The 15,134-nt window shown below is 56.8% G+C and overlaps 1 pseudogene; it reads right to left on the bottom strand.

Annotated features, from left to right (window-relative positions):
• Positions 1 to 2,417: 2,417 nt before the first annotated feature.
• Positions 2,418 to 15,134, bottom strand: part of LOC146764051 (olfactory receptor 14A16-like) — a 31,124-nt pseudogene continuing 18,407 nt past the window's right edge.

Here is a 15,134-nt window from a genome sequence, read left to right as displayed (position 1 = left end):
CTCCTCCTTCTCGTCCTCGTCCTCCTTTTCCTCCTCCTCGTATTCTTCCTCCTCCTCCTCGTCCTCCTGCTCCTCCTCCTCCTCCTGCTCCTCTTCCTCGTCCTCGTCCTCGTCCTCCTCCTCCTCGTCCTCCTCCTCCTGGTCTTCGTCCTCCTCCTCCTCCTCCTCGTCCTCCTCCTCCTCGTCCTCCTCCTCATCGTCCTCCTCCTCCTCGTCCTCCTCCTCCTCATCCTCGTCCTCCTCCTACTCATCCTCGTCCTCGTCCTCCTCCTCCTCTTTGTCGTCCTCCTCCTCCTACACGTCCTCCACCTCCTCGTCGTCCTCCTCCTCCTCGTCTTCGTCCTCCTCCTCCTCTTCCTCCACCTCCTCCTCCTCCTCGTCCTCCTCCTCCTCGTCATCCTCCTCCTCCTCCTCGTCCTCCTCCTCCTCGTCCTCCTCCTCGTCCTTCTCCTCATTGTCCTCCTCCTCCTCATCCTCGTCCTCCTCGTCCTCATCCTCGTCCTCCTCCTCCTCGTCCTCCTCCTTGTCCTCCTCCTCCTCGTCCTCCTCCTCGTCCTCCTCCTCCTCGTCCTCTTCCTCCTCGTCCTCCTCCTCGTCCTCCTCCACCTCATCCTCCTCCTTGTCCTCCTCCTCCTCGTCCTCCTCCTCCTCGTCCTCCTCCTCGTCCTCGTCCTCCTTTTCCTCCTCCTTGTCCTCCTCCTCCTCATCCTCATCCTCCTCGTCCTCGTCCTCCTCCTCCTCGTCCTCCTCCTCCTCCTCGTCCTCCTTTTCCTCCTCCTCCTCCTCGTCCTCCTCCTCCTCGTCCTCCTCCTCCTCCTCCTGCTCCTCTTCCTCGTCCTCGTCCTCGTCCTCGTCCTCGTCCTCCTCCTCCTCCTCCTCCTCCTCCTCCTCCTGGTCCTCCTCCTCCTGGTCTTCGTCCTCCTCCTCCTCCTCCTCCTCCTCCTCCTCCTCCTCCTCGTCCTCCACCTCCTGGTCTTCGTCCTCCTCCTCCTCCTCCTCCTCGTCCTCCTCCTCCTCGTCGTCGTCCTCCTCCTCCTCGCCCTCCTCCTCCTCGTCCTCCTCCTCCTCGTCCTCCTCCTCGTCTTCCTCCTCCTCGTCCTCCTCCTCCTCGTCCTCGTCCTCCTCCTCCTCGTCCTCCTCCTCCTCGTCTTCGTCCTCATCCTCCTCCTCCTCCTCCTCGTCCTCCTCCTCCTCCTCCTCGTCCTCCTCCTCCTCCTCGTCCTCCTCGTCCTCGTCCTCGTCCTCGTCCTCCACGTCCTCCTCGTCCTCATCCTCCTCCTCGTCCTCCTCCTCCTCGTCCTCGTCCTCCTTTTCCTCCTCCTCGTCCTCCTCCTCCTCATCCTCGTCCTCCTCGTCCTCCTCCTCATCCTTCTCCTCCTCGTCCTCCTCGTCCTCCTCGTCCTCCTCATCCTCCTCCTCGTCCTCCTCTTCCTGGTCCTCCTCCTCCTCATCCTCGTGCTCCTTCTCCTCCTCGTCCACCTCCTCCTCGTCCTCCTCCTCATCCTCCTCCTCCTCGTCCTCCTCCTCCTCGTCCTCCTCCTCCTCCTCGTCCTCCTCGTCCTCCTCATACTCCTCCTCATCCTCCTCCTCCTCCTCCTCGTCCTCCTCCTCCTCCTCCTCCTCCTCCTCCTCGTCCTCCTCCTCGTCCTCCTCCTCCTCCTCGTCCTCGTCCTCCTCCTCCTCATCCTCCTCCTCCTCGTCCTCGTCCTCCTCGTCCTTGTCCTCGTCCTCGTCCTCGTCCTCCTCGTTGTCCTCCTCCTCCTCCTCCTCCTCCTCGTCCTCCTCCTCCTCGTCCTCGTCCTCCTCCTCCTCATCCTCCTCCTTGTCCTCCACGTCCTCCTCGTCCTCCTCGTCCTCGTCCTCCTCCTCCTCCTCCTACCGCTCCTCCTCCTCCTCCTCCTCCTCTGAGTGTCTTCTCAGGATTCAATGACTCCAGGCTTCCAGGAACCTGGAACTCTGGGATTCCATGGCTCTGTGACCCCATGGATGGATTCATGACTGTCTCCAAGGCCACAAGGGAACGTTGGTGCCAGTGGGAGGGGCTGCAGTGCAGGGGCACCAACAGCTGAGAGGGGACTGCAGCTGCTGCTGCTGCTGCTGCTGCTGCTGCTGCTGCTGCTGCTGCTGCTGCTGCTGCTGCTTGTGGGGGTGCTGCTGGCAGGGGCAGGGCCCTGGTGTGGCTGAGCGTTCCCATCTCAGCCTGGGAGCTCCTGGGAGCTCAGGACAGGTCCAGGACTGACCCAGGTTGGCACTGCACTTGAGGACAGACACAGAGAATGGAAAGTGCCCATGGAGTGGTTCCGAGCAGGTCTGTGGGAAGGAGGAGGGAGGGAGGATGAATCCCCTGCCCAAGGCTGCCAAGGGAAGGCTTTGGGAGGGAAAGCAAGCCTTGACCTGACACTAAGTCCTTCAAGGGCTCAGTTGCCCACGCTGAGCAGGATTTCATCGCGCAGAACTGACAGGGCCAGATCCAGGGATGGGGAGGACATCGAGGCAGGCTTCAGGTGAGCAAATTCTGCAGTGCTGACAAAGAGAGAGACTACAGCCAGGTGAGGGAGGCAGGTGGAAAAGGCTTTGTGCCGTCCCTTCTCAGAAGGGATCCTCAGCACAGCCCTGAAGATCTGCACATAGGAGAAAACAATGAACATAAAACAACAAAATAATAAACTGCTAGTAACCACAAGAAGCCCAAGTTCCCTGAGGTGTGAATTGGAGCAGGGGAGCTTGAGGATCTGTGGGATATCACAGAAGAATTTTCCCAGGGCATTGCCATGGCACAGGGACAGGGAAAATGTATTGGCTGTGTGCAGCAGAGCAGTGAGAAAGGCACTGGCTCAGGCAGCTGCTGCCATGTGGGCACAAGCTCTGCTGCCCAGGAGGGTCCCGTAGTGCAGGGGTTTGCAGATGGACACATAGCGGTCGTAGCACATGATGGTCAGTAGGAAATACTCTGCTGAAATGAAGAACATGAAGAAAAAGATCTGAGCAGCACATCCTGAGTAGGAGATGTTCCTGATGTCCCAGAGGGAATTGTGCATGGCTTTGGGGACAGTGGTGCAGATGGAGCCCAGGTCGCTGAGGGCCAGGTTGAGCAGGAAGAAGAACATGGGCGTGTGCAGGTGGTGGCCGCAGGCTACGGCGCTGATGATGAGGCCGTTGCCCAGGAGGGCAGCCAGGGAGATGCCCAGGAAGAGGCAGAAGTGCAGGAGCTGCAGCTGCCGCGTGTCTGCCAGTGCCAGCAGGAGGAAGTGGCTGATGGAGCTGCTGTTGGACATTTGCTGTGGCTGCACATTGGCACCTGTTCATGGAGAAAGGACAGTGAAGAGTTAGAGGAGATGCCTGTAATTAAAGTTAACGCCATTTCCCATACACCCTCCTCTGTAACACAGATGTATACACTTCTGTATTTGAGAGTTTTGTGGTTTTCTTTTTATGCTGCCTCCATGTTTCTCCTGGTATTCCTGGATATCAGAAACCCTCAGCATATCTCCATCCCATTGATGAATACAGTGAGTTTTCTGAGGAAAGATGATTAGTGGAGACTGAGAGGAGATGATTATTCATTATGTTTGGAGCTTCGCTTGGCTTTCATTTTTCTCACATGAAGGATGGTCACACTCCCATGTTTCTCTTACAAACCCTCAGGTACAGGTAAGAGCAGATGGATCCACCACAGCCCAGCTCCACATTTGTAGCCAAGGACTGACCTTGCTCATTTCACCAACCCAGCAGCATTTTCAGTGTCACAATACCTCTGCCTTTCCCCATCAATCTCATAAATCAGAGATTCTCTAGGACAGGTTTGCACTCTGCATTGAAGCTCCCAGCTTGGACTGAAATCTCAGGGACACTTCCAAGTGTCCCTCTGACGGCACTGGATGAAGGGAGGTGCAGCTCCTTCCCTGGCTGCACTGCCAGCATTGCCCAGAGCTGGGCACTGGGGACAGCTGTGTCACCCTGAGCCAGCTGTGCCCCCTGCCAGAGCCCCCAGTGCCGGGCAGCTGCTCCCAGCCCTGTGCTCTGCAGAGGGAACTGGGCCCAGGACTGCAGAGCTGCCCCACGGCTCTGCTGCAGCTCTGCCAGCACAGGAGGGGCTGCACGCCTTGGAGCCCCGGCCCTGAGGGCAGAGGCTTGGCTGGGGCACAGGAGGGAGGGGGCTTGTGCAGAGGGAGGGGCTGCACTGGAGGGGATCCTCTGGACATCTCTAAACTCTCCCTGCCTCAGCATTTCTGGGTTTTGTTTTCTCTCCTTCCCTGATCTTCTCTCTGCTTCCTGGAGATTTTCCTCCTGCAGGTGTTTCCCTGTGCCTGATCTCTCCCTGCCAGCACTCCCAGACCCCAAATCTCTGTGCCCTCTCCTTGGCCTGACAGAACCCTGCCTGTTTGCAGGGCACGGGCTGGGGGCAGGTTCTGTTTGCAGCTGGGAGAAAGGACAGCTCAGACTGAGCCTGATGGCTCCAGCAAAGGTGATGCTGCTGCTGTCCATGGGCAGAGTGGCTACAAGCATATTAGGGATCTCCTGTGAACCTACTGATCACTAAAAGTAACAGTTCAGATGTCTCATGCACTTGTCAATATTCATAATCAACCTTTAATATTTATCCTTCTTTCCCTGCCACTCTTCAATAGTAGACAGCTGACTACAAATTCTTAGGAAATTTCCACATTTTTATCAAAATCCTTGTCTTGGAAATATTCTATGACTAATCAGAAGCCCTCAGTATGTCAGAGCTTCATGAGCATTTCACCTCCCCTGCGCCAGAAATACTCAGTACTCACAGGATCTGTGGGCATTGGGATGTTCCAGCTTTAGGAGATCTCTCCAGGAGCTGCAGCTGCATTGTCCTGCAGCCAGAGGTTCCTGTGCCAAGGGCTGGCAGTGATTCTGCCCCAGGCACTTCTCAGCCCCTTCCCAGCCCTGACTGATTGAAGCTCTCTGTGCCTCTGTGCTGTGCCCAGGCTGGCTGCAGGCAGTGCCCCAGCCCTGCTGGGCTGGGAGAAGAGCTGCTCAGCAAGAGAAATGTGCTTTTGAAGCTCTGCTTGGTTACCAGCATCACCCTCTGTGCCAGGAGCCCGGCCCAGCTCAGCAGCACAGACACAGCACAAGGACTTTAATGACCCTCTCAGGGGCTGCTGTTGTTTTCATTAGTCTCATTCCCAGAGAGTGTGCTCAAAAAACTTCTCAAGAACTCAAAGTGTGATTGAAACACTGAAGTTTCTTGGACTTTTAATGGGTCCCACTGAGGGACACGACTGAGAAAGTGTCCCCAAGTAGAGCATAATGCTGGAGCAGAGATGACAGCAAGGGACAAGCAAGGGGAAGGTGGCTCTGGTGCTGAGCAAACCTGGATGTGTTTCAAGAATGCAAAGGGCCCAGGCCTGAGCCCCAGCCCCTGGCAAGGCAGATCCTGTCCCTCCCTCATTGCTCAGAGCTCTTCCCGGGATGGGCACTGGCATGTGGGGATGTGCAGTGCCAAGGGCAGGACCATGGGGCGGCCCCTGCCAGGCTGCTGAGCAGGGACAAGGAGGCACTGAGGCCCCAGGGCTGCAAGGGTCACTTGTCCCCTCGTGGCCTCAGGCCCAGGGCCAGCAGCCATGGCCAAAGGGCTGCACAGGTTGGCTCTGTCAGGGCCTTGCAGCTGCTGCACATCCCTGTGCCCTCTGCAGCCCAGGCTGTCCCACGGTGTCCCTGCCCTGCGCCTCTGTCCCTGCAGGCTGTCGTCACCCCCGGCTGCCCCACCTCGCTGGCCCTTCCTTTGCTGGCAGCTCTGCCTCCTGCTGCCCCTGCCTGGCCACACAAAGCCTTGGGCTGCTCCAGGCTCCTGCTGGGGACGTGCTGCACCACAGCCCTGCCCTGGGAGGGAAATTCCTTTCTCCTCCTGTGTCCAGTCTGTCCTTCCCCAGCTGCATTTTGGCATAATTTCTCTCCCTGCCTGATTCCCACTATGGAGAAAAGCTCCACCATTTCCACATCCACCCTTGAAGCCCTGCCAGGCCACTCCTGATCTGTCCTCAGTCTCTTCACAACTGAGCCCAGGCACATCAGCCTCCATACATGGGTTATGTTCCTGAGGCCTGCAAAACCCAGCTCGGGAGATCTCTGGGCCCTGTCCAAGGTGTTTGCAAAGGAAAACATTCTGCTCATATCACCAGAGGCCAAGGCCAGGCAGAACTGTCTGTCCTGGCAGCTTTTGTCTGGGAGCAATCCTAGGATAGATGGAATTTTGGTGGCCACATTCCAGTTCCTGCCATGGCTCCTGGACAAGAGGGTCAGTTCTTTTCTGCAGGAAGAAAGGAACAGAGCCCCAGTGCTTCTGAGGCAACTGAGATGCGACCATCAGAGGCCAAGGCCAGCCAGAGCTGGCAGGTTTTTTTCTGGCAGATACCCTTGCATACAGGAAATTTTTTAGGGGAAGTACCAATTTTGTCCATGGGTGTCTGAAAAAAGGGACAGTTCTTTTCCATAGCAAGGAAAGCACGGAGCCCCAGTGGTTCATGGGCAGATGAGAAGCAGCCCTTGATATTCCAAGATCAGCCAGACCTGTCAAGTGGTCCCTGGGAGGCCAAGCCTGCCAGACCTGTTCCCTGTTCCCCTCATTCCATGGAGCCTGGTCCCTTGTTTCCAGAAGGCCCTGAGGTGTCACAATGCCCCCTTGGTGACACCAGGCCCTGAAGGGTCGGAATGGTCTCCACGGTTCCACAAGGCCCCACAGATTCATAGTGGTCTCTGGGTTCCATGGAGCTCCGCGGTGTCACCATGGCCCCAAAGTGTCACAATGGACTCCATGGTCCCACCAGGTCCTCACCGTGCCACCATGGTCTCCACAGGAAGGGAACAACCCAGCCCCAGTGTTGCAGGGGGAGATGAGCCACAGCCACCAGAGGCCAAGGGCAGCCAGATCAGATGGTGCTGGCAGATTTTGTCCTTGGATATAGGGAATTTTAGAGGTGGAATGCCAGTTTCAGACCTGGCTGCCTGGAGGTGAAGGACGGTTCTTTTCCATAGGAAGACAAGCACAGAACACCGGTGTTTCAGGGGCAGATGAAAGGTGACCATCAGAGGCCAAGGGCAGCCAGACCTCTCTGTTCTGGTATTTTTTTTTGTCTGAAAGAAACCCTTGGATATAGGGAATCCGGGAGGTGGAACCCCAATTTCGGCCATTTCTGCATTGTTAAGAAGGACGGTTCTTTTCCATAGGAAGGAAAGCCCAGAGCCCCAGTGTTGCAGGGGCAGAAGCAGAGAGAGAAGGCTCCTGGGAGGCCGGGCCATTCAGACCTTTTTGTCCTGGCAGCTTTTGTCACTGAGAAATCCTTGGACCTAGGGAATTCTGGAGGAGGATTCCAAACTTTGGCCATGGGCATCTGGTCGAGATGGATGGTTTTTCCCATAAGAAATAGAAGCGTGGAGCCCAGGTGTTTTGGAAGGAGATGAGAGGTGGTCACCATAGGCCAAGAGAGCCAGACCTGTCTCTCTGGCACCTTTCATCTGGGGGAAATCCTTGGATATTCAGAATTTTGAAGGTGGAATCTCAGTTCTGGCCATGGGCACCTGGGCAGGAAGAAGAGTTCTTTTCATCATAAAGGAAGGCACAAAGCCCCAGTGTTTCAAAGGCAGATAAAAATCAGCTCTTTGGAGACCAAGGCCAGCCAGACTTGTCTCTCCTGGAAGGTTTCACCTGGGAGAAATCCCTGGATATAGGGAATCCTGGGGGCGGATTCCCAACTTTGGCCATGGGTACCTGGATGTGAAAGGTGCTTTTTTCCCATAAGAAAGAAAAGCACAGGGTCCCAGTGTTTCACAGGAAGATGAGAGGTGGCCCCTGGGTGGCCAAGCCAGCCAGACCTGTCTGTCCTGGCAGATTTCATCTGGGAACAATCTTTGCATAGAAGCAAACTAAGAAGAGGAATCCAAATTTTGGCCATGGGCACCTGGAAGAGAAGGACAGTTCTTTCCACAGGAAGGAGAGCACCGAGCCACAGTGCTCCAGGGGCAGATGAGCAGCAGCCCTGGACATGCCAAGGTCAGCTGGACCTGTCAGGTGGCCCCCAGGTGGCCCAGCCAGCCAGGCCTTGATGCCTTGAGAAGCCACCTAGAGCAGAGGCTGGACAGTGTTACAGGACTAAAGTGGGGATTTATTAAAAAGGCCTTCAAAGGATTCACCTGGGCAGTACAAGGGCCTGGCTGAGGGTACACCCAGGATGGACGCCAGGTCACGTGTTTACATACTTTTGTAAGATTTGGTTCATTTCCATATTGGGGTTAATTGTCCAATTACACCTTCAGATTATGCAGCCCCACCCTCCCAGTCTGCTCTCCTCAATTCGCTGGTGTTTTCAATTTTTGGGCCCGAAGCTGCAGCGGTGTCTATGGTTCTCGGGCAGGAAAAGGATTGTTTTGTCTGACTACACTGTAAGAGAACTTGCTGACACTCTGTATGAAGTTCAGAGTTACAGACTGATACAGCACAGAATTGGGAAAATATGGAAGCTAAAACTTAAGGCATCAGCCTGTCCCATGTTCCCTTGCTTCCATGGGGACACACAGTGTTAAAATGGCTCCTCCATGACACTCTGGGCTCCACAGTGTCACCCTGGGCCCTTGGATCCATGGGAGCTTCCCAATGGTCTCCTCTGATTCCACGAGGTCCCCACAGTGTCACAACTGATCCATGGCTCGATGAGGTTCCCCAGTGTCACCAGGGTGTCCTTGGACCTGCCTTGTCACAACTGACCCATGGCTCCATGAGGTTCCCCAGTGTCACCAGGGTGTCCTTGGACCTGCCTTGTCACAACTGACCCATGGCTCCATGAGGTTCCCCAGTGTCACCAGGGTGTCCTTGGACCTGCCTTGTCACAACTGACCCATGGCTCCATGAGGCTCCATGAGGTTCCCCAGTGTCACCGTGGTCGCTGTCAGAGGCTGGATGAGATCAATGTCCCCAGACACCTTGGCCTGAGCTGTCAATCAGTCACACAGATGGGACAGCGCTCACCCAGCTCTGAACACCTGAGATATCAGAAGTCCCAGCTGGGGGAGGCCCACGAAGGCCCAGGGGCTTAAAACCAAGGAGCACAAGGTCAGCCCCTGGTATGGACTCTGCCTTCTCCTGGGGTTTGTGTCTCACCCACACTGGAGCCCCGGGAGCTGGGAGCCACATGTGTGTCTTTCTGTGGAGCTTCTGTCTTCCTGCCTCTCTCTCTTTCCTCTCCTTCTAATGCTCTTTATATGGAACAGTTTTGGGCACCTGAACAACTGCAGTGTTTAGGGGTTTCCAGGTTAAATGGGCTGAGGGAATGAAGTTACAGCTGTGACAAGTGATTTAAGTTGGATTGGATTTGTATTAAATACTTTTCCAAAGTTCCTTGTTCTTTTGTACTTTGCCAGTAAAATTTTGGGGGTCCCGAATGGGCGCTGAGGGCACTTGGGGGTCCCGGAGGGTCTGGGGGACACTGATGGGAGAGATGGGGGCGGTACCGGGGTTCTGTGGAGCGCGGGGCATGACGGGCGTTGTAGTCCCGGCTTTAATGGGGCTCTATGGGGCCGCAGAGCATGACGGGAGTTGTAGGCAAAAGAAAAGATGGCGCAGGCCTTAGGCCCCGCCCCCAAAGCCGTGATCGCACGCGCTGATTGGTTGGAATCGTGATAGGCGGGAGCCTCGGCCAATGGGAGGCAGTGCGGGTGGGAACAGCCATTCAACCCCTCCAGTCCCTCCCAGCACAGCCCAGTTCATCCCCAGTACAGCCCAGTACAGCCCCAGTGCCCCTCCAGTCCCTCCCAGTACAGCCCAGTCCCTCCCAATACACCTGAGTTCGTTCCCAGGCCCTCCCAGTTCCCCCCAGTTCCATCCATATCCCGCTCCAGTGTCCCCCAGCCTTCCCCACAGTGTTCCTGCCCATTGCGGGGCAGCGGCGCAGACGGAATGTCCTGCGGCCCAAACCTCCTGCTCCTGCCACACAGCGCCAGCCTTCTCCCCTCCTCCTCCTCTCCCAGCACGGCACAAATTCCAGGTCAGAGGAGGCTTCCCCAGAGAGGGCTCTGGCTCCTGTCTCAGCCCGAGTGTCCCTGCAGAGGAACAGGGCATCTTTCAGGCACTTCCACAAGCTCAGGGTTCCCATTTCATGGGGAATCTGGGATGAAAATGGCCTTTTTCAGAAAGACAAATGCAGAGGAGATGGATTAGAAATTATTTGGGAAAAGTGACCCTTCTTCCAGACAAAGTCCACCAAGTCATTGCCTGCATTTCTCCTTTTCAGGTTCTTACAGTCATCTCCTGAAAGGTCCAGATTGTTCTGGTGCTTTTCATGAACTGATTGAAGTCTTGATATATATCAGTGCATGAGATGTGGAAGCTTCTAAAATGAACACAGAAACAAACTCCCTCTGTCAGTCCATTTTCATCTTCTACATCACTTTCAAGCTGTCCATGGGGATGTTGGAATGATTATCACACAGCTCTCCATTTCTGGCTGCAGGCTCTGGAGATTCTTTCTCTGCATTCAGTCAGGCTTGCATTCCCTGACAATTCCTGGTAGCCCATCATGTTTTCTTAGGGTAGAACAATAACAGTGAAAATCTCACCAATGGCCCAACTGCCCAGCCCACAAGGAAAAGAAAGAACAAATTGTAAAATTTTTCAACTATTTGTCCCGCTTTTCTGCAAGAGTCGAGCTGCACACACGGTGTGGAAAGGCAAGAGAAGCTGCAGCTGGTGGCACATCTTGTGACAGAAGCTGCTCAAACCTTCCTCGTTTTCCAGCCAAGGTTCTTGGAAACAGCAAACAGGACTGTGTAGAATATTCTAGGAAAACTGAAACAGCTTTTAAGAAATGAAATGAAAATGGAAAGAAAAAATCCAAGATGTTTTTCTCTGTTTATTTTTATGCTACCCTTTTCTATCTTTCACTACTTCTCCTTCCCACTAATTGCAAATGGATCTCACTTTTATAATCCACGACGTGGCAAGTTTTAGACAAGTTTTGAGGTTGTGGTTTTTTTTTTTTTTGGATATCAGTGCTGGGGACTAAGTGCAGTGCTTGGGTCAGGTACAAATTCAGCATTCAGGGAATGTGCTCCAAGAGTGTTTGACCCTCAGCAGGGACAATGCACAGCCGTGACCGAGGGGATTCCTGTGCCCCTGGGCAGGACTCCAGACTCTGGGTCTGGGCTGGACACGGCAAAGTTCCCGTGTTTGGACAGGCTCAGGGGCTGCCCCGGGGAGCGCGGGGCTGGGCACGGGGGCGAGCGAGTAGCGGACACACAGACACGGGGACACACGGACACGGGACAGATGGATACAGGGACACGGACACGGGGAAACACAGACACGGGGACACACAGACACGGGGACACACGGACACGGGGACACACGGACACGGGGACACATGGACATGGACACACGGACACGGGGACACACGGACACGGGGACACATGGACATGGACACACGGACACGGGGACACAGGGACATCGAGCTTAAGCTGCAGCGGCAGCAGCAGCAGCGAAAGCAGCGAAAGCAGCGAAAGCAGCGAAAGCAGCGAAAGCAGCGAAAGCAGCGAAAGCATCTGGCACTGGGGCGAGCTGGTGATGAGCGGGGCCAGCGGCAGAAGCCGGGCCGTGCCGGGCGGGGCTGAGCCGGGGCCCGGCAGGGTGGGAGCTGCCAGGACGCCTGGAGGGAGAGCGGGCGTGGGGCCAGCGCAGGGCGCAGAGCATCCCGGGCTGGCTGAGGGGTTCCCGACCCCCGGCACGGCATCAGCCCCACTGACGGCATCGTGCTCCTCCCGCAGCCCCACGGCACCAGCGCAGCCCTGGAGATCGCGCTGCTGGACAAGGTCTCCTCTGGCTGTGCTGGTGGCATTCAGCTCCTGGAGTGGCTTCAGCTCCCCGACAGCTTTGTGCTGGTGCTGGAGCATCCGGAGCGGTGCCAGGACCTGTCGGGTTTCCTGGCGGAGCGGGGGTTCCTGCTGGAGGAGGAGGCGCGGGGGCTGCTCCTCCAGGTGCTGGAGGCCGTGCGGCGCTGCCCCAGCTGCGGGGTCCTGCACAGGGACATCAAACCAGGGAACATCCTGCTCGACCTGGCCACCGGGCAGCTGACACTGATCAAATTTGGCTGTGGCACTTTCCTCCAAGACACAGCCTACACCCAGTTTGCAGGTGAGCCCTGCCAGGGGATGCTCCGGGGCATCTCATGGCCCAGCCGAGGTGCAGCACCGGGGCTTCCCCTATTGCAGCCAGGATGGGATTAATGCTGGAGCCAGGTTGATTTGAGTGGGGTGTGAGGGGGCCAACTCCCATCCCTTCCGACAGCCTTCAGCACCCACTGTGCCCTGGGCTGGGGCTGGAGCTGGGGCAGCCAGCCCGACAAAAACCCCCATGGAGGTAGCAGAGAGGGGGGTCTGACCCCATGCCCCAGACAGTTTGGTGTGCAGGTGAGAAAGGGCTTGGACTGCTCTGCTCCCCTTGTTTGCCTTGGCATATTAACATTTTGTGGGGCCATGCAAGCAGGGAGGAGAGGGGGTTTTCTCCACCACTGGGTGAGTTTCTTTTGTGTGTCATGGTTGTGCCTTCCCAGGGCTTCTACTGCCCTCTTCCAGCACCAGTGGCTTCTTTTCCAGGCCTGAGTCTGTACACAAGTCCCAGGTGCTGGCGAGAGGGCAGCGGTCACACCGTGTGCCACTGGGGCAGCCCCCACATGCCCAGGGGTACTGGGGCCAGGCTCTGGGAGCAGCAGCATCCCCCTGATGAATGTATCTGTGTTCCACAGGAACCCTGTCCTACAGCCCACCAGAGTGGATCCACCACCAACACTACCACGGCGAGGCAGCGACGATCTGGTCCCTGGGCCTCCTGCTGCACCACCTGGTCATGGGGAAGCACCCGTTCAGGAGGGGCCAGGAGATATCTGGGAGCAGATCTTGTTCCCAGGATGGCTTTCTCAAGGTGGATCCTCATCTCTGGGCACAGGGGCAAAGCCAGGGCGGGGAGACAGCAGCAGCTCATGCGCATCCTGCTCTGGTAGCTGCTGAGGAGGTGGCACATGTCCTGCTCTCCTGCTCTCCTCCAAACAGAGAATCCATGGGGAAGTTTAGGCCCAGCTCTGGGCACACCCAGCATGGCGTGGGCACGGAAACAGGGGGCAACTTCTCCAAATGACTGGTGATTTCTGGTTTCTCTCCCCAGAGTGCCAGGATGTCATTAAGAGGTGTTTGTCCATGCAGCCCTTGGACAGGCCATCCTTAGAAGAGATTTTCCGTGATCCTTGGGTGCAGGGTGTTCCTCTGCCCTAGAAGATGGGAGAGATCCAAGTGCACAGTTGGATCCAGGGGCCTGGCAGATAACAGCTCCACACATCTCTTGGCACTCAGTAGCAAAGCCAACCAGACAGGTTTTGTCCTGCCTGTAGCTCTGAGCAGGGATCAGCAGAAGGGAAGACGCAGCTCATGGGCTGGAGCTGAGCTGGAGACCTGGTGTGGCAAGCACTGGGGCCCACCATCCCCCTGGTTTTGCTTGCCATGGTTCATGGATGGCTGGGGCCCTGGGCAGAGCCCTGACAGCCTGGTCTGGCCCAGGGAAGGAGAAGGAGCCCCTGGAGAAGCTGTCCCAGGTGGGGCTGCTGCTGCTGGGGACAGTGAGGATGACGTCAAGGATGACAACCTCTTGCTCCACCTGGTCTCTGGCAGGCTGGAGATGGTGGACTTTGATTCTGACGCCTTCTCCAAAGCCAGGTTCCACAGGGAATTTGCAGATGAGTCCACACACAGGGGGATGCTCCCAGATTTGGGCATTGTGCAGCCTGTCTGGGAACCAAAGGTTCCCCCTTTGCTGGGGCGGATGCAGCTGATCCTTCAGTCGGCTGCCAGGCTGCTTTTGGAAGGGCTGGGGGCATGGGCTGGGGTGGGTACGAAATGGGAGTGGGCTCCTGGCCCTGCCAACAGCCCCCAGCACCCACCGTGCCTCGGGCTGGGGCTGGGCTGGGGCAGCCAGCCTGACACAAACAAACCCCCATGGTGGGAGCAGAGGTGGGACTCCAGACCCTGTGCAGGGGCTGCTTTGCTTTGCAGGCAAGGAAGGGCTTGGGCTGCTCCACTGCCTTTGTTTGCTTTGGGATCACCATGGGGGCCGTGCAGGGGAAGGGAGAAAGCCTGGGATTTCCTCACCCATGGTGGGTTTTTCCCTGGCATGCAGGGGTTGGGCCTTCCTTAGGGCCCTGACAGAGGTAAGATTTTTGACCTTTTTTCTTGTTCCCCTTTCTGTCTGTAACCTATTTTCCATAATTTGATGTTTGTCTTTCTAGAGGAAGTGTTCCAGATGGGGTCCAGTCTGGATCAGGACGTGCTTAGGAGCAGCTGTGGTGTGGATGGGCCGTGCCCTTGGAGAAGGCTGAGGGCATCGTTTGGGACCAGCTTTTCTTCCAGTGGGGGATGGCGTGAGGTGGGTCCTGTCTGCTGGGGATGGTGGGATCAGAGCTTTGGGGAGATGGCAGCGAGCACAGGAGCGTCCTGCTCTGGGCAGCTGCTGAGGGCTGGAGGTGCCGTGGCTGGCTGCAGGCTGGGCACATGTCCTGCCCTCCTGCTCTGCTCCCAAAGGCAGCAGTGATGGGCAGCTCTGGGCACAGCTCTGGCACGGCCAGCATGGCCTGGGCACCGCGGGTGGCTGGGACAAGGGGACAGGAGCCTTCAGCTGACGGGGCTTTCTGGTTTCTCTCCTTGCAGCCGGGCTCTGTGGGTGCTGAGGCTGCTCTGGGCTCTGCCAGGGCCCTGCTAGAGCTCAGCACGGGGCTGCAATCAGCCGAAGGAGAAATGGGGTGCCCTGCAGCACAGACTTGCTTGAGCATTTCAGCAACACAGCTCAAGTTTGCAGAGTGTACACCTCCAAGGGAAAACATGGCACCACCCAAAAAATAAACTTCTACAATAACTTCTAAAATGAAATCAACCTGGGATGACCCCAGATGACTTTTTGCAGCTTGCTCAAACAGCAGCTCAGCCCTTCTCTGAACTGTTCTCTCCCCCACTTGCCTTTTACTCCCCAACTGCTCCCTCTTTTCCCGCAGTGAGCTCCCAGACCATTCCAGTCTCCATCACACTGTTGCCTTCCTTGGTGCCCTTCACCATGTGGAAGGCTGAGCCCCAGGCTTAGG

Source organism: Lonchura striata, chromosome 36, assembly GCF_050655825.1.
Source record: "Lonchura striata isolate lonStrDom1 chromosome 36, ASM5065582v1, whole genome shotgun sequence".
Classification (NCBI taxonomy): domain Eukaryota; kingdom Metazoa; phylum Chordata; class Aves; order Passeriformes; family Estrildidae; genus Lonchura; species Lonchura striata.
The sequence above is the reverse complement of the archived record's forward strand: the minus strand, read 5'-3'. Positions and strand labels throughout refer to the sequence as shown.